This window comes from Canis lupus, chromosome 33 (genome assembly GCF_003254725.2).
Source record: "Canis lupus dingo isolate Sandy chromosome 33, ASM325472v2, whole genome shotgun sequence".
Classification (NCBI taxonomy): domain Eukaryota; kingdom Metazoa; phylum Chordata; class Mammalia; order Carnivora; family Canidae; genus Canis; species Canis lupus.
Genome location: NC_064275.1, coordinates 1,690,334 through 1,714,582, shown reverse-complemented (window position 1 = coordinate 1,714,582; position 24,249 = coordinate 1,690,334). Strand labels below are relative to the sequence as shown.

Below are 24,249 nucleotides of genomic sequence, written 5' to 3'. Positions count from 1 at the left end.
CTCGGCCTGTTGGTCCCACGAGTGGGGATGAGGCTGCCCCCGGGCGCGGGGCCCTGCTGCCGGCCGCGCTCTCAGCCTCGGGGTGGGCCTTGGCCGAGCGCGTGCGGGTGCGTAGGTCGCCGAGCGCCCAGCCCCAGGCCCGGGGGAGCTGCCTGGGCCGCCCAGGAGCCCGCGGGGAGCGCGGGTCCGCCCGCAGCTGGTTCCGAACCCACGGGTTTGAAGCCCGAGGCCTGCGGGGACTTGGAACGTTTTATCCACTGCTGGTCCAGGAACAAGGAGAAGCTTCCTCCAGGGCTGACAGGAGAACTGCTCGGGAGTTCAGGGGAGAGCAAACGGCTTGCACGAGAGGGGCGCCTCTCCTTTGCTCAGCAGCCCCCGCCTTGGACAGCGCCGGCCGGGGGGGGGGGGTGGGTGGGAGGGGGGAAGGGGGAGGGCCCTGCGGGGAGGAGGGGGGCCCTGTGGGAGGGATGGGGCCCTGCGGGGGGGGCGGCCCTGCGGGGCGGGGGGCCCTGGGGGGAGGAGGGGCCCCTGCGGGGGGAGGGGGGCCCTGGGGAGGAGGGGGCCCTGCGGGGGGGGGAGGGCCTGGGGGAGGAGGGGGCCTTGCGGGAGGAGGGGTGCCCTGCGGGGGGAGGGGTGCCCTGCAGGGAGGAGGGGAGGGGGGGTCCCTACCGGGGAGGATGGGGGCCCTGCGGGTGGAGGGCCCTGCGGGGGGGGGGAGGGGGTCCAGCAGGGGGGAGGGGGCCCCGCGGCGCACAGTGGAGACACCAGGACCCGAACGAGAGCGAGCTCGGCGTTTCCTTCAGGGAGGTGGCCGCGGGGCCCGGGGAGGGACGGACGTCGTAAGTGCCGCGTGCTCAGATGGGACGCACGTGTCACCTGGTTCGTGCGCACACGGGAGGTGCCCGGGCTCCCAAACCGGGAGGGACACTCTCCGCATCCCGGGAGGTCCGCGCGCCCCATGTCATTTGTCTTCCATCCCTGGGGACATTGTTTTAATTTTTGGCACTCACTGTAGAGTTTCAACTTGAGCTGCATACTAATGAAATCCCTTGGTACGTCCCTTTTCTCTTGTTTGGTCTCGCTTCTTGCTCTCAGCACGTGCTTTGAGGATTCATTCGAGCTGTTGGTTATCTCCATGACCCCCTCCTTTCCGTTGCAGCGTCCTGCCCTGGTGTCAACAGACCACAGCCTGCTCATCCACTCTTCTGCTGATGGACAAATGGGGTGTCTCCAGTTTTGGGCTCATCTATTGTTATTTGATATCTGGTCCCTTTGAGCAGCGGTCTCAAAATATTTTTGGTTATACACTGGCCATTTATTTATTTACTTGTTCATTATACAAATATAATTTTCATTAACTGATACCTCAACACAAAATATACATTTAGAGTGAGAGTTGCCATTACTGACAATGTGTGTGTGTGTATATATATATTATTCATATTTTTGGTCACTTTCTTGATGATTTTAATATTTTTGCTGATATTGTATCAGATCTGATTAGACTTTCATTGATTTTATTTTGTAATGCAGCCAGTAAAGCTGTCCTATTAGGATTAGCAACAATTTAATTTTAGCCACTTCCCCTTTTTATGCAGGTTTCATTTCATTGAAACTAGATAATGCAATTTGTAAATTCACTTGTTGATTAAAACTGAAGAATGTTGGGAAACTGGGTGGCTCAGTGGTTGAGCATCCACCTTTGGGTACTGGGTTGAGTCCCTCATCAGGCTCACCGCAGGGAAACTGCTTCTTCCTCTGCCTGTGTCTCTGTCAATCTCTGTGTGTCTCATAATAAATAAATTTTTAAAGTCTTAAAAAAAAAACCAGAAAAAGAACTGGGAAATGTAATCTATAAATTCACTTTCTGGGGCAATGTAAATATAGACTATGATATGTATCAATAGATGAAAGCAAATGCATAAGTAAACGAACTTGTATCCCATTTTTTCCTAATTGTAGATGTCTCACTCTTTTCTCAGGGCTGCGCACTGTAGGTGACATGAACATCTACATATATATCACCCTAATGTGGCGACTAGTGTCAATCTATACATTAAAATCTTGGAAAGCATAATTACATATCTCTTTTTCTCTCTGAAATGTAAAAAGTCAATATAATCAGAAATGCTAACATTTTCTATACCCGGTACAGTGGTTTGGCTTATTCATCTTCTAAGGTAGGTGCACTCCACTTTGGGTGCACTCCCTGATCTAGAGCATAGATGAGCAGAAAAATTGTACACCAGCTATCAATCAGAAGACTCATTTTTAAATTATATCGCACTTACTGACTGGAGATTACTGTATCAACCACTCCGTATCTTTGGTCCTTGTTCCCAAAATAAGGTGTCCAGACTGAATAATCTTTACACATCTCTCGGATAAGGCCACATGATGTTGAATTCCCTATGTCTTTGTGTCTTTTTTGCCTTCTCAGAAGACCTGTCTCTTCTTATTTTTTTGTTTCCGTCTCTTCTTAATGTGATCTCCTTCCGTCATGCTCCTGCTAGCCTTTAAACAATATTGTGGGCTAAGTTAGTCTCTTGTGTATCTTTTTTCCCCCTGTAGTTCAGCTTCATGTTTCAAAAAGACTCCCAGTGGATATTTTGCCAAGAACAGCAGGTAGGTGTCTAAGATGGGCAAATCTTGGGCCGCCCAACTGATTAGATACCGAGGCAAATGTTCAAAAGTCAAGGATGGAAAAATAAGGGAAATTCCTACAGCATATACCATGTCCTAGAAGAGTTGACAATAACTGCAGAGCATTTGGAAGCAGGTGTAGTCCCAATGGAAGTTTTATTTCATTATTTCGTTAAGCAGGACTTAGTTCTTTTTCTGGTGATGACTGGTTATTATTTTTCTGAATACTGATCTTAATGAGGAAGTTCAGCATCATTTGAAAGATCATTATAATATCTGCCAAGCTAAAGTACTTTGAATTTTGATCACCTTGCCATCAATTATCCAAATTCTTAACTTCAAGAAAATAAGGGTAGTCATTTTATACATTCAAGAACTATTTAAAAAGCAGAAATAGAAGAGTGAAGTAAAATTTGGGGAAGAACCTGGGTTGGATTTTAATCAGATTAAGTGTCAGGCTGTAGTACTGAGGTTTAATCTTGTAAGTAGTGGGGAACCATTGTTATTCTTTGAATGGAGATTAAGAAGCACAATATTAGGATCTGGTTGTTACTTTTCAGGAAAAGAACCATGAGTATACTAATGAAAAACATGAAGGTTTGCTCTCACCATATTCTTTCTACCCCCTCTGGCGGTGCTGTAATGAGGAGCTATTAGTATTTTACTTGTCACTAGTTACTCATGCAAAATACATTAATTTTGTTGAAAATGGTCATTAGGAAAGTTAATTATTTTCTAAGTGTTAACTGATTATTGTATAAGTATTATGTATTCACTAATTATTATTCCTTTCCATTAATTATATATAATTACTTAATTCCTTAAAGCAGATGATTCTTGTTTTATCACACTGTTCACTGCTATTAATCTGGTTTACCAGATAATCCTTTGTACTAATGCAAAAACAAGCACTTGAGTGTTTAGGGTAATTTGATAAACATTAACTTGTTAATCCTAATGACTTCTTGGTATCAAAATGAAAAACTCTTTTTTTGTTAGCTTGTGTCTTACAGTCACCATCAAGTTGGCAACTGAATGCTATCTGAATAAACAAAGATAATGAAACCATATATAATGCTGGATAATCCATGGGAATTAGCTCATTTCCCCAAAAGGGAAGAGAAATAAATCATACCTGAGATATGGAATTAAATTATTCTGCTTATCTTATTAATACAGAAACTTCAAAGATCACAGTTTTAATGTGAAGAGGAAGTAAATAAACATAGACAAACATAAATATAAGTCCAATATAGGGAGTGTTTTTTTTTAAGTGTTTTTTTTTATTTGTTTACTTGAAAGAAAGAGAAAGGGAGAGATAGAGAGAGACAGAGAGAGAGAGAGAGAGAGCATGGCAGGGGGATGGGCAGAAGAAGAGTGAGAGGTGAGACTGACACGGGGATGATCCCAGCCCAAGGCAGACACTTAACTGACCAAGCCACCCAGATGCCCTGGGAGTTTTCTTTATATCCACATTTTATGCTTATATACATAAACTCAAATTTATTTGCAGATCGATCAGATTTGAGGATATAGTCCAATATTGTGGCACCTTATAGATAGAAACAAATGTATAAAACAATTTAATATTGTGCTTCTGAATAATGTGCTCTTTTTTCTATTTTCAGCATATCTATCTCTCTTTGGTAGTTCCCCTCAAATGTTTAAATTATGGGTTTGAGTGTCACCACATTCCACCTGTTATTCAAAAATAACACATTTCTTTTTTTATACCCTGATCTCCATTAGAGACATTCATTACAATTTCAATTCTATTTTCTCTCAAGATATGACTGTCAACATTTTACATAATAGAAGCTTAGAAGAAGATGCTTAAGAAAGCAGAATAGCGAACAATTCATAAAATAGAATAAAGTGATTTAGCCTTCTATTTTCTGCCATTGTAGTATGTTAGAAAACATTTCTAAGATCATTTCATACCCAATGATAAGTACTTAAGGGAAAAAAGTAATTATACACATTGAGGGATTTCATACAGATGAGTGGTTGAACTTCAGCGTAGGCCAAACGAGCAGAGGAAATCATTTGTTAGTCAAGAAACATTTCAGTGGTAGAATATTCACTTAAAAACTTACTCTTCTCATTTGTCAGGGTCAGTAAATCTGAATGCTACTAGTCGCCATGGAAGAAATCGTCTTGCTTAAGATAGAAGAATGGCTTTCATTTTTAGAAGATGAGCTGTTCTACACTAAGTAAAAGGAAAAGTGAGATAGTTTGTTATTCCCAAGCAAAATCATACAGGTACATAGAATGAACAGTAGAAACCAAATCGAAGGACAAAAATAGTGGATGTGGTAGAAAGAGAGTTAGGTAAAATGATATTTACTTGGAAGTAAAGATTTTCTAACTGTGATGTAATTTCCTGTTCTAACTTAGTATTGTTACTATTCTAAGTCATTAGATGTGAGTTCTAATTCCCCTGTGGCAAACTAACTAGCAGGGAGATTTGGGGCAAGTGTTTCATCTTTTCTTAACCCAAATCTTCTCCATTCTAAAAGGAATATAATTACACTAGGTAATCTCTACTGTCTCTTCATATTTCAAAATGCTATTTTTTTTTAAAGTTCAAATAAACATGCTGCATCATAGGGGCTCCCAGGTGGCTCAGTGGGTGCAGCATCTGCCTTTGGCTCAAGTTGGGCTCCGTACTCAGTGGGGAGTCTGCTTCTCCCTCTCCCTCTCCCTCTCCCCCTCCCCTTGCTTGTGCTCTCTCTCTCAAATAGATAAATAAAATCTTAAAAAAGTAGCAGCTTAGATGTGTTAAAAACTCTATAATTAATTATGTAAATTAAGAGCTCTAGATTCAGATCCATTTAAAATGATCTCTAAATGTTAACATTTTTTTCAGCTCTTCTGTAAATTTAGGTTCAGCTTTTTATGCAAGCTGATTTTTTTTTTTTTAATGTGGATCTGTGTGGGGTGCCTGGGTGGCTCAGTTGGTTAAGTGTCCAGCTCTTGATTTTGGTTCAGGTCATGATTTAAGTGTCCTGAGATTGAGCTCTGCATCAGGCTTCGTACTGAGCATGGAACCTCCATAGGATTCTCTCTCTTTCTCTCCTGCTGCCCCTTCCCCACTTGTGCTCACTCTCTAAAAAAAAAAAAAAACAAAAACAAAAAAACAAAGCAGTTATGTGTAAGCGATTTGCCATCTACATTTTTAAGGTTAGGTTATTTAATTTAATTTAATTTATTTTATTTTTTTTAAAGATTTATTTATTTATTTATGATAGACATAGAGAGAGAGAGGCAGAGACACAGGAGGAGGGAGAAGCAGGCTCCATGCTGGGAGCCCGACAGGGGACTCGATCCCAGGACTCCAGGATCGCTCCCTGGGCCAAAGGCAGGCGCCAAACCGCTGAGCCACCCAGGGATCCCAGGTTATTTAATTTTAGAGATTAAGGAAACAAGATTAAGTTTCTAAAGTAGTGAAGGTTTTACTTCTCAACTTTATAATATTTCTCTTTATTGTTATATAGCAGAACATATTCAATGTAAAATACAGACTTAGTAGACATAACTAGATTTTATAGAGTTGATATGATTTCTCTAGACTCATAATTGTCCCAAAGAAATTTCTGATAGCTATAACAGAATTTTATCTTTTTTTCTTTTATACAGTTTGAGAAAAATCAGTATTTATGGTATTCTCTGTGGAGTTAGCTTATGATTTGGTATACTGAAATCTTCCACTGAAGTTCTCCATTTTTAATATATAACTAAATAAGGGAATTTTTCAGGGCACACCAGGAGTTCAAATTTGAGTCACATTCATTCAATTAAAGGCAAGTGAACTTCTGTTATTTTCCATGCATTATTTCCTTCTACTTGTTCTTTTCTAGCTAACACCAAGTTGAAAAATGAGATAGAATCCTTAAAAATGATGGTTTTTGTTACAACAGTTTGTTATCATTTGAATTTTTAGCAATCCCTTTTATAGCCCAGCAAGTGATTCAGACACCTTCCCTTAAGGGCAATTTGGCTGTCTCTGGATAATATCAGCATTCTGCTTTTCATCAGTTAAATGTACTAAGCAAAAGAGAAGAGAGAAGACTGTCTTATCTATACTATGGATGCCTTTTCAGGAGAGGGAGCAATAAAAAGGAAAGATTTGCATCCAGAGACACAGACATAAGGGAAATCTTTGGAAATACCGCTTTTTCTCTTGTGACCATATTTTCTTTTCTTTTTTTTTTAAATTTTTTAAATTGGAGTTCAATTTGCCAACATTTAGCATAACACCCAGTGCTCATCCTGCCAAGTGCCCCCCTCAATGCCCATCACTCAGTCACCCCAACCGCCTGCCCACCTCCCCTTCCACTACCCCTTGTTCATTTCCCAGAGTTAGGTGTCTCATGTTTTGTCACCCTCACCGATATTTTCACTCATTTTCTCTCCTTTCCCTTTATTCCCTTTCACTAATTTTTATATTCCCCAAATGAATGAGACCATATAATGTGTCCTTTTCCAATTGACTTATTTCACTCAACATAATACCCTCCAGTTCCATCCACATCGAAGCAAATGGTGGGTATTTGTCGTTTCTAAGGGCTGAGTAATATCCCACTGTATACACAGACCACAGCTTCTCTATCCATCATCTTTCGATGGACACCAAGGCTCCTTCCACAGTTTGGCTATTGTGGCCATTGCTGCTAGAAACATCGGGGTGCAGGTGTCCCGGCGTTTCACTGCATCTGTATCTTTGGGGTAAATCCCCAGCAGTGCAATTGCTGGGTCGTAGGGCAGGTCTATTTTTAACTCTTTGAGGAACCTCCACACAGTTTTCCGGAGCGACTGCACCAGTTCACATTCCCACCAACAGTGCAAGAGGGTTCCCTTTTCTCCACATCCTCTCCAACATTTGTTGTTTCCTGCCTTGTTAATGTTCCCCATGCTCACTGGTGTGAGGTGGTATCTCATTGTGGTTTTGATTTGTATTTCCCTGATGGCAAGTGATCCAGAGCATTTTCTCATGTGCGTGTTGGCCATGTCTATGTCTTCCTCTGTGAGATTTCTCTTCATGTCTTTTGCCCATTTCATGATTGGATTGTTTGTTTCTTTGGTGTTGAGTTTAATAAGTTCTTTATAGATCTTGGAAACTAGCCCTTTATCTGATACGTCATTTGCAAATATCTTCTCCCATCTGTAGGTTGTCTTTGAGTTTTGTTGACTGTATCCTTTGCTGTGCAAAAGCTTCTTATCTTGATGAAGTCCCAATAGTTCATTTTTGCTTTTGTTTCTTTTGCCTTCGTGGATGTATCTTGCAAGAAGTTACTGTGGCCGAGTTCAAAAAGGGTGTTGCCTGTGTTCTTCTCTAGGATTTTGATGGAATCTTGTCTCACATTTAGATCTTTCATCCATTTTGAGTTTATCTTTGTGTATGGTGTAAGAGAATGTGACCATATTTTCTAAATTCTTTTGGAGAAAATATTATTATGATATTAATAATTAATATTAATATTAATGATATTATTATTTTCATATTCTAGGTATTAGGATGGAAGCCTCGACTGATAAGGTGGCAAAGTCAATACATACCTCTGGAGAGAAGCAAAGTGCAAAGTTTATGAGAAAACAGTTCCTTTCCTTTGATTTTTTATTTTAGCAAAACTCAAAGTTTCAAAGGTGTATGATCATGGAAGAACTAGCAGACGGCGACAGAATCAGCTCTGCAGTTGCACTGCACTGTGGTACCGGTAACATGAGTGATAAACAGTGACCCATATCATTACAGATATGAAATTATGGAAATGAAAGTCCACTGGGCATGTGCTAAGACGCTTAGTTTAGATCACTCAAAACAAAAGCACTTGACCAAAAGCTAATAATCAATCAATGCAAGATCATCTATAGCTTGAAGATAATTTTGGTGTCAGAATATTTTTTTTTAAGATTTTATTTATTTATTCCTGAGAGACACAGAGAGAGGCAGAGACACAGGCAGAAGGAGAAGCAGGCTCCATGCAGGGAGCCCGAAGTGGGACTCGATCCCGGGGCTCCATGATCACGCCCTGGGCCGAAGGCAGATGCTCAACGACTGAACCACCCAGGGATCCCCCAATTTTTTTTTTTTTTTTTTTTTTTGCCTTCAAAACTATCTTGGTCAGAATTCCCAACTACTCAACAGATAGAAGTGAGATTCTATTTGTATAAATTTACTTTACAATTAATTTCCTATTTGTTATACTTGCTTGCAAAGCCAACATTCGGAACAATACGCAAGAAATCTGTACTATGTGTAAATAGTATAAGCACCCTAATTAAAGATAGAGTTTTGTGTGTGTGTGTGGGCACCAGGGAGGCTCAGTGGGCCTGGTCAAGCACCAACTTTTGGTTTCAGCTCAGGTCATGATAGCAGGGTCATGAGATGGAGCTGAGCTCAGAGTCCCCACTTGAGATTCTTTCTCCTTCCCTCTCTGCTCTTCTCCCTGCTTGCTTTTTCTTGATCTCTAAAATCAATAAATAAAATCTTAAAAAAAATAATTATCAGGATGAAAAAGCAAACCCATTTATATGTTGTCTACAAGGAACTCATTATAAACATAAAAATATAGCTGTGTTAGAAGTTACATGATGGAAAAAAGATGAACAAGGTAAACATTAACCATAAGGAAATGGGTGTGATGATATTAATGTCAGGATAAGTAAACCTCAGATAAGGACTATTTTCAGGGATATAGAAAGCTATTGCATAATGGTCAAGGGGTCTTTTCATCCAGAAAATTCATGAATTCTGAATATGTATGCTCTTAATGACAGAGCTTCAAATCATGAAACCCCAAACTGGCAAAAATAAAAGGATAAATAGACAAATATGCAATTATATTTGAAGATTTTAACACTGAGCTGCTTCTGTGTTCTCCTGGAGCCTTTCTTGTGTGTGGGCATGTTCTTTTTCTTCTTCTTCTAAGGACACCTTCTTCTAAGGATATTGGATTAGGGTCCCACCCTTATGACCTCATTTAATCTGAAATACCTCCTGTAAATGCCCTATCTCCAAATATAGTCCCACGGGGGGTTAGGGCCTCAACAAGTGAATGGAGAGGAACACAATTCAGTCATTAACATTCCACCCTCTCGCCCCCCAAACGCCTGTCCTTCTCCTGTGCAGAATTCACCCCATGCCAGAAGCCCTTCCCAAATCATAACCCATTCCACCATCCGCTCCAAAGTCTCATCTAAATTTCATCTAAATTGAGTATGGGTGAGACTTGAGCTATGATTTTTCCAGACTCAAAATTCCTCACCAGCTGAGGACCGGTGAAACTGGACAAGTTATGTGCTTCCAAAGTACAACGATGGGACAGGCAGAGGATAGACATTCCTGTTCCCAAAGGAGAAAATGGAAATACAAAAGGAGGGACAGATCCCAAGGAGGGAAAAATGCTACTAGGTCTTAAAGCTTGAGAATAATCTCTGGCTGGAGGCTCTGCCTCTGAGGCCCAGGGTAGTGTTGTCCCTCCTCAGTCCCACCTGGGAGCCCCACCCCCTCAGCTCTGTGGGTAGCCTTGCCCTCTGCAACCTTCCTGAAACATCCTTGCCCCCTGGCTGTGAGGTGGGAGTGGCATCCTCCATGGTGTCTGAATTGCCTTCAGAGTCATTGTTAGCTTTTCTTGAGGGAGAAGGCCTGTTCAAAGTTGGAGAGCTGTGGCGCCCCATCCTATACAACACCTGAATTCCAACAGCCTTGCTTCATTCTGTCCTATTTTCTCGGTCCCCTTCAGTCCCAGCTGGCAGTGTTTCTGTCCCATTTTTAGATATTTTTCATAGCAGTACTCTACTTCATGCTTCCAAAATCTACGCAGATTGCCATAACAAAATACCTCCGAGGAAGTGGCTTACACACCAGCAAATTTATTTTCTCACAATTCTGAGGCTAGAAGGTCAAGACCAAGTTGCCAGCAGGTCAGTTTCTCATGAAGCCTTTCCTCCTGGCATAGAGAAGGTCACTTTCTCACTGTGTCTACACATAGTCTTTGTGTGTCAGTGGAGAGAGAGAGAGTGAGCCCTGGTGTCTCTCCATCTTCTTATAAGGACCCCAGTCCCACTGAATTAAAGTACCACTTGTAGGACCTCATTTAGCCATTATTATTTATTTAAAGGCCCTACCTCCAAATACAGTCATATTAGGAGTTAGAGCTTAAAATTATGGATGGGGGAGGGGCCACGTCCAGTCCATAACAGTAACAAACCCACAACACTCAGTGGCTTAAAAACAAGACGACGTTGATTTTGCTGACAAGTTTTCCACTGGGCAAGGCCCAGCAGTCAGCTTGTCCCTGCTCCATCCAGCGTCAACAGGGGCAACCAGCAACCTGGCAGCTGGAGTCATTGAGTCATATGTGTAACTAGCAACCCGTGTGGCAGTCACCTAAGGTTTTAGCAGGAGCTGTCAGTTGAACACCTACAAAGTTCTATGTGGTGGTCAGGTTCTCAGGGTGAGTGTCCTGAGAGATTGAAACAGAGCCAAGCAGAAGCCACACCTTCCTGACAACCCTGCCTCAAAGTCACACAGTGTCACTTGAGGTATATTTCACCCATAAAGTTCCACTCGGTGACAAGTGGAGGAAAAACAGACTCTCTTTCCTGATGAGGAAATGATAAGGATCTGAAAATATTCTGTCGAACAAGAAATGCTTCTGTGATCATTGTTTGAAAATACATTCTGCTGCACTGTATGTGGTTAACAAGCTTTGAGGAGTGCCATTTGGAATCTTCTCTTGGGTTTACCTCTAGTCCTACCTTCTCCTGTAGTTCTGTGTCAGGGCAAGTAATTAACCATAAAGAGAGAGTTTCTCAACTTCAGAATCGCCAAAAGACCAGGGCAGAAGCCCACAGGAGTTCATGCATGGCTTAGAAATTTGCAGGTTTATTTGATGCCATTTATATTTAATATAATGTACCTACTCATAAAGAAAGGCAAGAGTTTTATCACAGACAATTTTTAAAACTTATTTTTAACTGCACAGGGGTTGTTGGTAAGAAACAGGAGGAAAACGGAACAGTATAATAAACCGCTTTGGAAAATATCTTAAAGCAAATGAATGCCCCTGAATTATTCTATAATTAAGCATTATAGGCAGAGGTAAACATTTTCTCAAGTTAATGTGTTAATATTACTTAACTGCTTGAAGTTAGTGTCTCTAGTATTTGTTAAAATTTAATAATACATTTAATACAATAATAAATTCAATAAAAATATTTTATTTTTACTTGGTTTTGATTTGTTCAGTTTGATGACTTTAATAATGGCCTCTGTCAAACTCTCCATTTTTGCAGTTTACCAGTTGTACATCATGTTATAATGGTCTTTTATTCCAGAACTTTGTTAGAGAACATTCAAAGAAAATCAGAAAGCCACTATAAATGCTTCCTATTGTCTTTTTCTTTTTTTCCCCAACCTCTCCCTTACTTACTAATTCCCCTAATATCACTTTCCTCCTCAATTTTTTTTCTGATTGAAGTGACATACATAGGAAGGCATTCCTATGTGTTTAGGTGTTCTTGGGCAGCCTAGGTGGCTCAGTGGTTTAGCGCTGCCTTTAGCCCAGGGCGTGATCCTGGAGACCCAGGATCGAGTCCCACATTGGGCTCCCTGTGAGAAGTCAGCTTCTCCCTCTGCCTGTGTCTCTGTCTCTGTCTTTCTCTCTTTCTCTCTGTCTCTCATGAATAAATAAATAAAATCTTAAAAAAAAAAGTTTGGGTGTTCTTTTTTTTTTTTTTTAAAGATTTTATTTATTTATTCATGAGAAACACAGAGAGAGAAAGAGAGGCAGAGACACAGGCAGAGGGAGAAGCAGGCTCCATGCAGGGAGCCCAATATGGGACTCGATCCCGGGACTCCAGGATCATGCCCTGGGCCAAAGGCATGGTGCTAAATCCCTGAGCCATCCAGGGATCCCAGTTTGGGTGTTCTTGAGGACCTCCAGGTTAGATGCCATTTAGCCTGTGGTGGTCACACAGAAACGAATGTCGGCATTTTGCATCCCCATAGGAACTGTCTTTGGGCTTGTCTTCACTTCACAAGCTTTGTGAAGGCAAAAATGAGAAGCAAAGTTGTGTTGGACCACATAATAATTCCAATGGACATTCAATTTTAAGCTTGTCCAGAAAGATGTGTTTGTGAACTGCAGAACACTGTCTTTTGAGTAAGAAGTAAAAACGTAAAATGAGGTGAAATGGTTTCATATGCAATGTTGGAGTTGACCAGCATTATTTTTCAAACATATTTTTATTTTTGTATGTGACATGCAATTATTTAGTTTAGACGATTTTAGTTCTGGCTGCTGTAACAAATTATCCTTGACTGGGTGGATTAAAAAACATCTGTTTATTTCTCATCATTCCAGAGGCTCAGAAGTCCAAGATCATGGTGACTGAAGATCCAGTGCCTAGTAGAACCTACATCCTGGTGTATATAGCTGTCTTCTTGCTGTATCTTCACAGGTTAGGGAGCAGAGAGAGGCAAGTTCTCTGGCGACTCCTATAAGGTCACTAATTCATTTGTGAGGGATCTGCCCTTGGGATCTCATCTAACCTGATTGTTTTCTAAAAGCCCTACATCCTATTACTAGCACCCTGGGGATAGGGGTAGGGGGAGGAGTAGGGACTTCATATATGAATTTTGAGAGGACACCAACATTCAGTTCACAACAGACCAATAAGTCCTTGGGTGAAGGAAGGAAAAGGAGACATTGAAATATAAAGGAAAAAAAAAGACATCTACATTTAAAGAAAGTAATGCGTCACCTCAGAGTAGGTAAAATGAGTAAACCCCATCACTGAAATAGAACAAGTAGATGTCAGTGTATAGATACTTATTTAGAACCTACAGAAACCTATCATCTCTCCGTAGATACTGTTCCATGTACTACTTCCCATGATGGACTACCATGCAGACTAAATGCTGAGTTAATTTAAGGAGAAAACTGTTGCACACCACCTGGATTTAAGAGAATAATTTGTTCATCGTTGATTTTTTCTTAGACTAAAAAGATGAATAAATACTTTGACAAATAACAACCAAGCTTGTGAAGACAGGTTCTCATTTTAATTTGGCACAGCTCTACGCTTAGAAAATTTGTCAACCAAAGCATACAGATCGAATCCTATTTATTTTATTGCAATTGAGTCATGAGTGGACATTTTCCACACCATCCCTTAAGAAATAAACAATAAGATGAGTTACTTGTTACACTATTTATTATTCCAGTATGAAACTAATTGGTGAGCTCATTCTTTTAACAGCTGTCCCTGTTGTTCAAGATTTTCCAAGGAAGATTAGGGCCACTGGATGGAAAATAGAACTTAAAAATCTAATAGTCATAACTTTAAAAAGCCACAAAGCATGTCTGAAGAATTAAGTAAAAACAATAGATAGGTCACTTTACAAGAGTTCAGTGATCTTGAACTTCCTATTCCACTTACCCACATTAAGGTTGTGTTGGTTAGTGTCAGTGGGAAAAACTTACCCTAAAATGTAAAATATTAGTAATGAGTCAACCTCAAAGGGTTTACAATGAGTTTGAATAACTATTCGGTGTTCAAAGTCTTTGGGGATCTTAATTAAATGTCTACAATCTCCTAGAACAGACCACAAACTTAGAGAGAACTGGCTTTTTTCCAGGATTGTCTCAGCATCTTCTTGTTCCTATCAGAAAGTTAATTTCTAAATTCCCATAGCCCTTAAATTTAATATCTTTTCCATTTATCCTCAGTGGATGTTCCTTTGCTGCTGACTTAGTAAAGTTGAAGGAAAATTGATATATGCAGAAGATATACAGTAGTAGGAAGAACGGTGAAAATCAGATACCAAAGAGGTAAGACTCAAAGTCTAAGAACCTATGATTCAAAGTGAATATGTAAAAAAATGGGAAGAAAAAAGGTTAAGAATTGCCGAAACCATTTGGAAATACATGACAATTGGTAACAACGGTGTTAAATTAGCAGGTTATATATACAGTTATTTGATTAGATCTTTATAAAAATAATTCAATAAACCTGGGGGATGTGTGTGTGAAATTCCAAGCTAATAACTCCTTGGTTTGCACTGTCGAGCATAACTCATACATTATCTGCTCCTCATTCTATCAGAATATTTCATATAATATATCCCAACTAATTTTTAAAAGTGATATAGGGGCTGGGACTCCTGAAGATCAATATTTGCATTACTAGTCTTTTAGACTCCCCTCATCTTACACAAATTAGATCCTAAAGTAGGCTTTCGTCTATCCCGAGCAATTCTTTTACTTGCTTTTACTGATTGCAATCATGACAACCCAAAATTCTATCTAGTGTGTTTCAGAGTTGAACAAATTAGGAGATGGAAGATAGAACTGGCTTTCCTGTAATCTTATAATAAATTATCATTGGATATTTTGCTAACATTTTTTTTGCAACTGTAATAAAATATTTGATGTAATTTTATGTAAGGATCATTAATGGATGATAAAATCATGAGATAAAAGGTTGTTACATATTTTTATGGGATGTCAAAATATTGTTACAAAGATTATTTGCAGGTAACAAAAAGAAAAAGATGTAATTTTACAAAGGAGAGGTCAGGCTCCTTTCAGATCCTCCAGAACCAGAGTTTAAAGTTCGCATCACTAATAGTGCCGACATTACGTGCTTCTTATTATACCCTACACAGCATCACCTATAAAGTATTATGTCTAATCACACCCCAAGACAATGATTGGTTCTTAATTGGCTTCTTGTTTGAATAAGACATTTTTTGGACCGTTGGGAGGATTTCAAGATGGAGTAAGTATTAACTGATATAAAGAATTATTAAATTTGTTAAGTGTGATAATAGTATTATCTTTTGTGGGAAAATATTATTTTCAGAGATTACCAATGGTAGTGTATTGGTTACTTAAGGATGAAATGTCATGATGTCTGAGTTTATTCTAAATAATTGCAAACAAAAATAGATTAAGAAAATAGAGAAACTGCCAATTGCTAACAGCGATAATGGGTGTATTTTTCAAGGTTTTCCAGAGAAGTAGAACCAATAAGGTGTGTATGTGTGTGTGTATTGTATGTATGTGAGTATGTGTGTGAGTAAATTTATTTTAAATTATATATATAAAATATTTATATATTTATATAATTATTAATATATATAGTTTAAGAAATGTGTTTCCATGATTATGAAGGCTGGCAAGTCCCAAATCTGTAGAGTGGGTCAGTGGGCTGAAAATCAGAGAAAAGCCCCTGTTGGAGTTCAGGTGTGAAGACTGTCCGTTGAGAGAATTCTCTTCTGCTCAGGGGAGATCAGTCTCTTATTCTATTTAGGCCTTCAACTGATTAGATGAGGCTTATCCACATTTTATAGGGTAATCTGTTTTACTCAAAGTCCAACAATTTTAAATGGTAATCTCATCCAAATACACCTTCACAGAAAAATCCAGAATAGCACTGATTAAATATCTGGGCACTCTGGCCTAGCCAGGTAGACACATAAAATTAGCCATAACAACGGGCATATGAGAAATTATTATTGAACTCTTTCTACTTTTCTGAAAGATTAAAAATCTTCAAAATAAAAGCTTTAAAACTATTTTAAAAATCTTCTTATGGGTATTTATTTCCTATGAAATGGTAGAAAGCTGAAAATATTTGCTTCACAAGGCCCTATAGAGCATTACACAAAGAAGAGGAAAAAAAGGGAAAAAAATTAAGACTTTTGATATATAAAGTAGGAAAAACAGATGTGAGAAGTATAGTGGTTTAGTTTTCTGGTGCATTTTTATGCTGCATCTGTGAAGGAAATGAAAAAAATGGTTCCTAATCCCACAGAAACTCTCAAGAGAATTTTTTTTAATTGCAAGTCCAAATTAATTACTTCATTCAATAATATTTTATATGGACACATTGAAACAGGGTTTGAAACAAGATCTCATGGTCTCATGGCTTGTAGTGTTGAGACAAATTTTAATTATTTGAATATTTTCCTTCCAGTAATCACAAAAGGAGATTATCCAAGCCATCTAGAATTCTTGGGGGAGAGATGAGAGATAGTATGATTGCTCTGGAGATTTCTGGAAGAGATCAAGTTGGAGAAAAAAATGAAAGCAAGCAAAAATCTGTCACTGTTGTTTGTGATAGTAACCATGCCACTAAGGAAATGATTTTAAAAGAAATAATGCCTAAATCAGCGATTTAACGCAGACTTTTGGGAATGTGGGAAAAACTGCAAATAGGAATTAAGCGTGCTTACTGAGCAAGTGTCACTGGCAGGGAGGTGTGCTGCGGCCGCTGGGGCACGGGCAGGAAGCAGGGGCGGGCCGGGTCTCTGCACCCCGAGGCGCTGCGGCCTCCCTCCAGCACCCCAGCTGGCACAGGCCCAGGATGCCAGCGGCACGCGGCAGCAGTGACTTGACGAATCTCGGCCGCAGCACCCCGAAGAGCCCTGTAGAAAATTGGATTCACAATTTACTACCACGCACGCATGCCCCCGACACGACGGCGTTTAATATAATATAATTAAGAATTTAAATTTCAGGGACGCCTGGGTGGCTCAGCGGTAGAGCGTCTGCCTGTGGCCCAGGTCGTGACTCCGGGGTCCCGGGATCGAGTCCCCGCATGGAGCCTGCTTCTCCCTCTGCCTGTGTCTCTGCCTCTTTCTGTGTCTCTCATGAATAAAAAAATAAAATCTTAAAAAAAAAAAAAAAAAAGGCTTTTAAATTTCACCTCCAGAAAAATCCTGCCCTTTAGAATACGGAAGGCACTGTGCGTCGTTTAGAGCAGGCCTTCCGTGTTCCCTCCCTCGGGCTGCCTTGGCTGTGCTCTGCTGAGCGCTCCTTCGCTCCAGTTGGAGGAGGAGAAATGCTGGAGAGTAGATACAAGAATATTTAGAGACTCCAGTACGGACAGGGTTAGAGACCAGCCAATCTCTAACCTATATTCTGCAAAATGTAGACTTCCGTGAACACAGGTGCCTCTGTGATCTTTAACATGGTAGTTCAGTGCTCGTCAAACCTTCCTTTCAACCTATCAGGCACAGCACAAAACATGACCCGATGAACCAGAGACTGGGATATGATCTAAAACAAACTTCTGAAGCACAGTTCTTGCTTTATATTAAAAAATAGCCTACCTCATTGCATATGGTTTATATGTGGTTTTTTATTTTGACATAAAATATTGCCCTTTCCTCCATCTTTAAAATGCTCCAAGTTTAGTCTGTGGTTTTGAATAACAAGGGCACAGGGACACATACCCCCTGGACACAGTTTAAGAAGCATATTTAAGTGTACACCACTAAAATACAGAAGCCAAATTGGCTTTGTTAGATATAGGTAAAAATGTACCTAGAGACTCTCCCATCTATCCATATAAGCATATGAAAAATTATTTGTATTTGAAGCTATACGACACAACAGAAAGATCACAAGACGGTAAATCTGAAAACTACTGTTATGTGTCTGTTGTCAATCTGTGAAGACTTTAAGAAGTTACTCGAGTTTTTCCAAATTTTGTCATTATTTAAATGGAGGCCCTGCTTAGTCTGCATGGGGGGGGGGGGCTAAAGCTGGAGCGCCAGCTCTATAGCAAGCACAAAGGATTTACAACAACTCTATGTGGTAAGTCATTCCATATAGCGGAAAACTAAACTTCGAAAGAAGTTTGAAATAGAAAAACAAAAGGCCAAAGTCACACAGATGGACAGGGGTGACCCTGGAAGCAGTTATCCTCTCTCCAGTCCAGGATAAAATAAGTAACGTAAATCATTATACTTGTAAACTATGAAGTGTTATATTAGTCTAATGAATTCAAGAACATTTCTCACTCAGCTTTCATTTTAAATCAAGAAAGAGACTTTTCAAAAATCTGTCGAGCTTGTGAGCAGCAAATCTGAACACAAAAATTCAATCCTTTCAGAAAAGAAATTGTGTTTTGTCTATTTTTTTCTCCAACTTAGTTTTCTATAATTTATTTTTTGACATGAGTTGAAATTATCCTAACAATCACTCAGCTTTCAACTTCTTAAAAATTTGGGGTGAAGGGAAAACAATATTCATTAAAGTAATTTAAAAGTGTGTTTCATCCACCAGAGAAATGAGGCCTCATTGGTCCAGGATAATCCCTGCTCATAACATCTGATAGCATTTTTTTCTAATTGGCAATGTCCTCCTCCAATCCTATTTTTATTTTATTTTTAATCCTATTTTAAAAATATACTTTCTGTTCACCAAATACTAGTTCATAATTCGAATACCCTATATTTCATTTAATTTCTTCTTTATCTGAATTCCATCAGTATTTGGAGTTATGCCACCTTATTTAACAATTATGTATTAAAATGATTCACTATAAAAGGAAGTTAATTTTCATAAGATTTGCAGTATTTGATGGTAACATTCAGGTTTTGTTGCACATTGTAACCTGTTTTTTTTTCCAGTGTATTAATATTGCTTTTTCAGGATGATTGTAAATACCTTGAAACAGGATATGTTTTCATTATTAAGCCAAAGCTTTTAGTAACCACTGTTATATCGAAGTTATTGCATGAATTTAAGTAGCATCATGATTTCAGCAAAATTTTATTGTTATACTGGTTTTTCAAACGTCCTTACTATTATGTTTGTAGACTTAATCCCTATCAATAATTTTCTTTTAAAACATATATATTATATTTAAAAAGTTGAAGAAAAGAATGCATAAGAAATAATGAAATAACGTCTTCTATCCTTTTATTGAATTTCTATAATCATTTCAGTGAAAATATTTAAGTGCTGTTAACCAATTACTTATGGGAAAGAATAAGTGACAAACAAACTGCTTCAGACAAAATGATCCTCATTGGAAACTAGATTGTACATCAGCAGCCAGAGTCGTTACTACCTGGATGGCAATGACCACCTGGACAGAGCTTTTTCTCTCCTTGTGCCTCAGCAGCAAATGTCCACTCCCCCGTGTTGCCACTGCGGGTGCCAAGCACGGAGCGGAGTACGTTTCTGTTGAAGTAGGAAGGTAGACGATGCAAGGGTCAGCTTTCCCAGAGACTTCCTTTCAATCCGGACAAATTCAGGTCAATAAATCTGAACCCCATCTGAGATTGGGCCCGTGGAGCCGTCATTGTTGGGGTCGGGTTCACCTCAGCTCTATCCTTCAATCACTGGGCTGACCTGAATAAATTCAATCAGAAGGCTTTATTCAATTCCAATTGAAAAAAAAAATCTCTTAAAAAGTAAAAAGAATCTCTTTTTATACATCTACCCTTCCACATACAAGGGCTTCCAGGAGAAAAGGATTGTCGGGCTAGATCATGATCCCAATACCACATTTTCAGAATCAGCTTATCCAGGTAAGAGTTAATGCACTTCGCCCGGTAAACTGTAAAAGAAATAGCAGCCGTTGCCCTGCTAAGCCTTGGAAGAAATGAAGAATTTCAGTCTTTGGTGCTGTCAAACTGACACCATTCATCATCCTTGAATTGGCTCGTGGCTTTAAAATAAATAAAACAAACCAGAGAACTTCTTCAGACCCCAGTTGCCAGTAATAAAGGCAACTCCCACTGCAGCTCATCTCGGCTTGGGAGTTGATAGCAAAAAAGGATTTCAAGTCCCGAAAGCTCCCAACACTGCAAGTCGCACTGGAGCCGAGCAGTCTCCAGGGGTTACTGAACTAGGTATGGATTGCAGACACTAACTAAGGTTGTTTGTTATTTGATTTTTCAATCTTCCAGGAATAAGGTAAACTTCACATCTCTCCGAGAGGGAGCATGCTCGGGTTCGGGGAAGCCAGGGTGCATGTGACTCGGCTCACCTGAAGCGCGGAGCTCCCTGGGCGTGATGGCCAAACCACAGCGGCGCGCCAAGCCCGGCATTTCACGCTCTGAGAAAAAAGGTGGACCACGCTGTAATGTCGCCGTGTTCTGCGTTAGGGACAACCACAGGAAGAAAATCCGTTCAAAATCACCTACCCGGGCTGGTTTTGAAAGCTGGATTTGTCAGAGGGCATCCTGGCACCTGTTGGAGACACGGGGCAGGTCGTGTAATCAACCGTCTCCTTGGGAAACTGGCCTGGTCACCTCGAAAGCAGGTGATTTGCGAGGACTATCAAGCAGCAGGACACTGCGCCCTTTTAGGGAGCCCCCCCCCCCCCCCCCCGAAACGGTGGTACAGAGCCAGCGAGTTTTAGGAAACCACAAACCAACTTATTCGGTGTGATTCACTACATCTTTAAGTTACTCTGCAGATAGAAGCCTTCCCAGCTGTCACAAGTCCTGCTCACTGCTTCTTGTAGACGGTTCTGGACTGTGGGCATTTGCAGGTTTTGTCTCCTTCTGTTTACATTAAGTCTTAACCAGATCAACTCCTTTGAATGAACCTAATGGCTGTTAAGTAGTGAGGGCCGTCCCCCTAAAAGTCCTCTTTTGCAGATGAGCCTTTCCTTGCTAGGGGGTCAGCAGCAGTATTTATGTTATTAAATCCAGAACTGAAGACTTAAGTAAAAACTGAAATTGGAATCAATGTGCTTCAGTGTTGAGGATTGAAGATACCTGAATAGAAGAGGGGCAAAAGCCCAACTTTATTTCAGGAAATGACCAAACAGAAAAGACAGTTGCAGAGCTCAAAGGAAAGAGCCTGGGGCAGGAATGAGGAGGTTTTAGCCCTGATCCCTGCCACTGGGGAGCTCTGGGAACCTTGGAAGGGCCAAAGGGCCGGCTCTTGGCTGAGGCACTTTCCTTATCTAAAAAGTAAGGATGATGGGCTGAGATCCTGTCTAGGAGTAAAATTCTGTGGTGAGCTAAGGCCCACATTGAGCTGTTTTAGATTTTACTATCCTAAAGGGATAGCAATAAATTTACTTTCCTTATGTAGAGCTCTTAGAGGCATTTTGAGTAATGGAATTTTACAATAATCTGGTCCCACGTTTACACAGGCCATTTCGCCAACACATTTTTGCTTCCAGAAATCTACTTTATTCGCACTGCTAAGACCTAAAATTCTACATATAGCAGTGATGTGAGAATTAATTATATTAATGAAGATGTTATTGAAATCCAATGTGACTTCTGGATCTTGAATGTGAGTTAATTATCTAACGCGTACGAGTGCAAACCAAATCTTATTCTGCTTGTTATATACTATGTCTATTGTTGCTTCTGTGCTGTGATATGCTCCAAAATGATCCCCCAAAAGATAATCACTGGAACCTGTTCATGTTACTCTATGTTGGGGGGGGGGGGGAGAAAAGGGTCTTTGTAGATGTGATTAAGGATATTGAAATGGGGAGATCATTTTAGATCATCCAGGTGGGCCCTAAATCACATGTGTATTTGTAAGAGGAAGGCAGATAGAGATTTTACACAGATAGAAGAGAATAATGCAATGTGACAACAAAGGCAGAGTGATGTGGTCTCAAGCCCAGGAATATGGGCTGCCACCTAAAGCTGGACGAAGCAAGGAGTGGGTTCTTCCCTAGATCTTCCAGAAGCTGGAGGGCCCTGATAACACCTGATTTCAGCTCAATGAAACTGATTTCAGCCTTCTGGCCTCCAGAGGTGTGAAAGAGTAAATTTACATTATTGTTAGCCACCAAGACTGTGGTCATTTGTTACAGCAGCCACAGGAAACTAATACATAAGCCAATATACATATTATTTCTCTCATTATCTAAGAGCATGTACAATGCAAGTTTTGATGGTAAACAGCTGGGCCACAGGCACCTTTGTTTCTATTTCACTTCTATTGGTATCTCATTACTTACAGATCCCATTTAATGAGATTTTCTTTCTTTCTTTCTTTTTCTTTTAGAGCAGTCTTAGGAAAACCTAGTGCTCATGATGGTATGGTGTGACATTTACTTTTGATAATGAAGATCATACAGTAAGTTTTACTTGGGCCTTCATCTCCAGGAAACTGAATGTGAGATATAAATGGTTTGCCTCTTAACCATCTGTATGTGGTTATGGGCTCTGTATGAGAGCTTCCCTTTTCTATCAGGTTGAATTTCTCTTTATATTCTCTTTATTTTTCTCTCGACTGAACTCACATTTCTATTTTGGTTTTACTATTTTATTATGAAAGTCTCTCATAAGAGTCATCTTAAAATTCTTTCCAGTTCAAGAAAGTATATGCACACTAAATAAATAATCTAAAAAGTTAATGGACGAAGTGTTGAACATTGTCTCAAATGGTAAATAGGATGTCTGGTCCTTATTAATAAAAAGTGTGAACTTGATTTACTGTCAAAATCTTCATCTCCAAGTTGAGCCAGCCTTAGATATGGAAATCTGGAGTAGAAAGGGGGCCATGCCTGGTTTTTCCTCCTTTCCTTCTCCAAGACTGAGCCATAACATCAACCCATTCTCATTTGTTAGCTCCCTCCATTTACTACCTGCTGATTCTTAACCTGCAGGTTCAAAGAAAAGGTAGCAAAGGATTTGGAGAGTTCTGACTTGAAATTGTACCATCATTAGCTGTCTGTGCTTTCTGGTCTAAGATGATTTTTAAAAATATTTTATTTATTTATTCATGAGAGACACAGAGAGAGGCAGAGACATAGGCAGAGGGAAAAGCAAGCTCCATGCAGGGAGCCCGATGAAGGACTCAATCCCAGGATCCTAGGATCACGACCTGAGCTGAAGGCAGATGGCCAACCCCTGAGCCACCCAGGTGCCCCTTGCAGATGATTCTTTCTTCATAGTGTACTTTCATGGGCTTTTGGAGGGTTTCTGTGCCCTCCTTTGTTTCCCTTGACATCAGCAGATGAATCACTAATCTCTTCTGAGCAGACATCAAGACTCAAACCAGCATCCAGCTTACCACATCCAGCCTTATCTGGCGGGGTCTTTTTGTCCCTAGAATTTCTGTGTAGGAGAGGACCCGAGCTGACCCTTTTGCCTTGACCACCACTGAGAGAGCAGTCCACTGGCCACATAGCAGCAGTCTGCTGATTCTGTGCGAAGGCAGTTGTCTGTATCCCTCTGTTGTCTGGGAGTTAAACCTAGCGGCCATCTGTTCAACAATCTCAGGCATGATATGTCACCTGTTCTCTATGTTACTCAACTACAGAGCACACATTTCAAATCTGTCAGAATGCTCCTCTTGAAACCTGTTGCCCCTTGAAAGGTTTGAGATGAGGAGAATGACAATCTTCCATCAGGGTGAGTGAAAACAGCTTTTCCCAACAATATTCTCCGTGTGACATCTTTACTCTTTCTCTATGCTCTGATTCCTTCCTTCCTTCCTTCCTTCCTTCCTTCCTTCCTTCCTTCCTTCCTCCTTCCTTCCTTCCTTCCTTCCTTCCTTCCTTCCTTCCTTCTTCCTTCCTTCCTTCCTTCCTTCCTTCCTTCCTTCCTTCCTTCCTTCCTTCCTTCCTTCCTTCCTTCCTTCTTTCCTTCCTTCCTTCTTCTTCTTCCTTCTTCTTTCTTTCTTTCTTTCTTTCCACACACAGAGAGTCAGAGACACAGGCAGAGGGAGAAGCAGGCTCCCTGCGGGGAGCCTGATGCAGGACTCAATCCCAGGACCCCAGGATCATGACCTGAGCTAAAGGCAGATGCTCAACCACTGAGCCACCCAGTGGGCCCTTTGCTCTGGACTTTTTCATTGGTCCATGATTTATTGA

At 40.3% G+C, this 24,249-nt stretch overlaps 1 long non-coding RNA gene across 3 annotated transcripts in view; it reads left to right on the top strand.

Moving 5' to 3' along the window:
* The window catches only part of LOC112640944 (uncharacterized), a 29,592-nt gene extending 12,287 nt beyond the window's left edge, over positions 1-17,305 (top strand). For 2 of the 3 annotated variants that reach the window (XR_007407992.1, XR_007407993.1), the window contains exons 3-6: positions 8,154-8,360; positions 13,014-13,110; positions 14,382-14,483; positions 16,633-17,305. This is a non-coding gene — a long non-coding RNA (uncharacterized LOC112640944). Of the gene's footprint in view, positions 1-5,071; positions 5,180-8,153; positions 8,361-13,013; positions 13,111-14,381; positions 14,484-16,632 lie in introns of those variants that run through there. The other variant, XR_003124370.3, reaches the window with a different exon arrangement.
* The last annotated feature ends 6,944 nt before the right edge of the window (positions 17,306-24,249 follow it).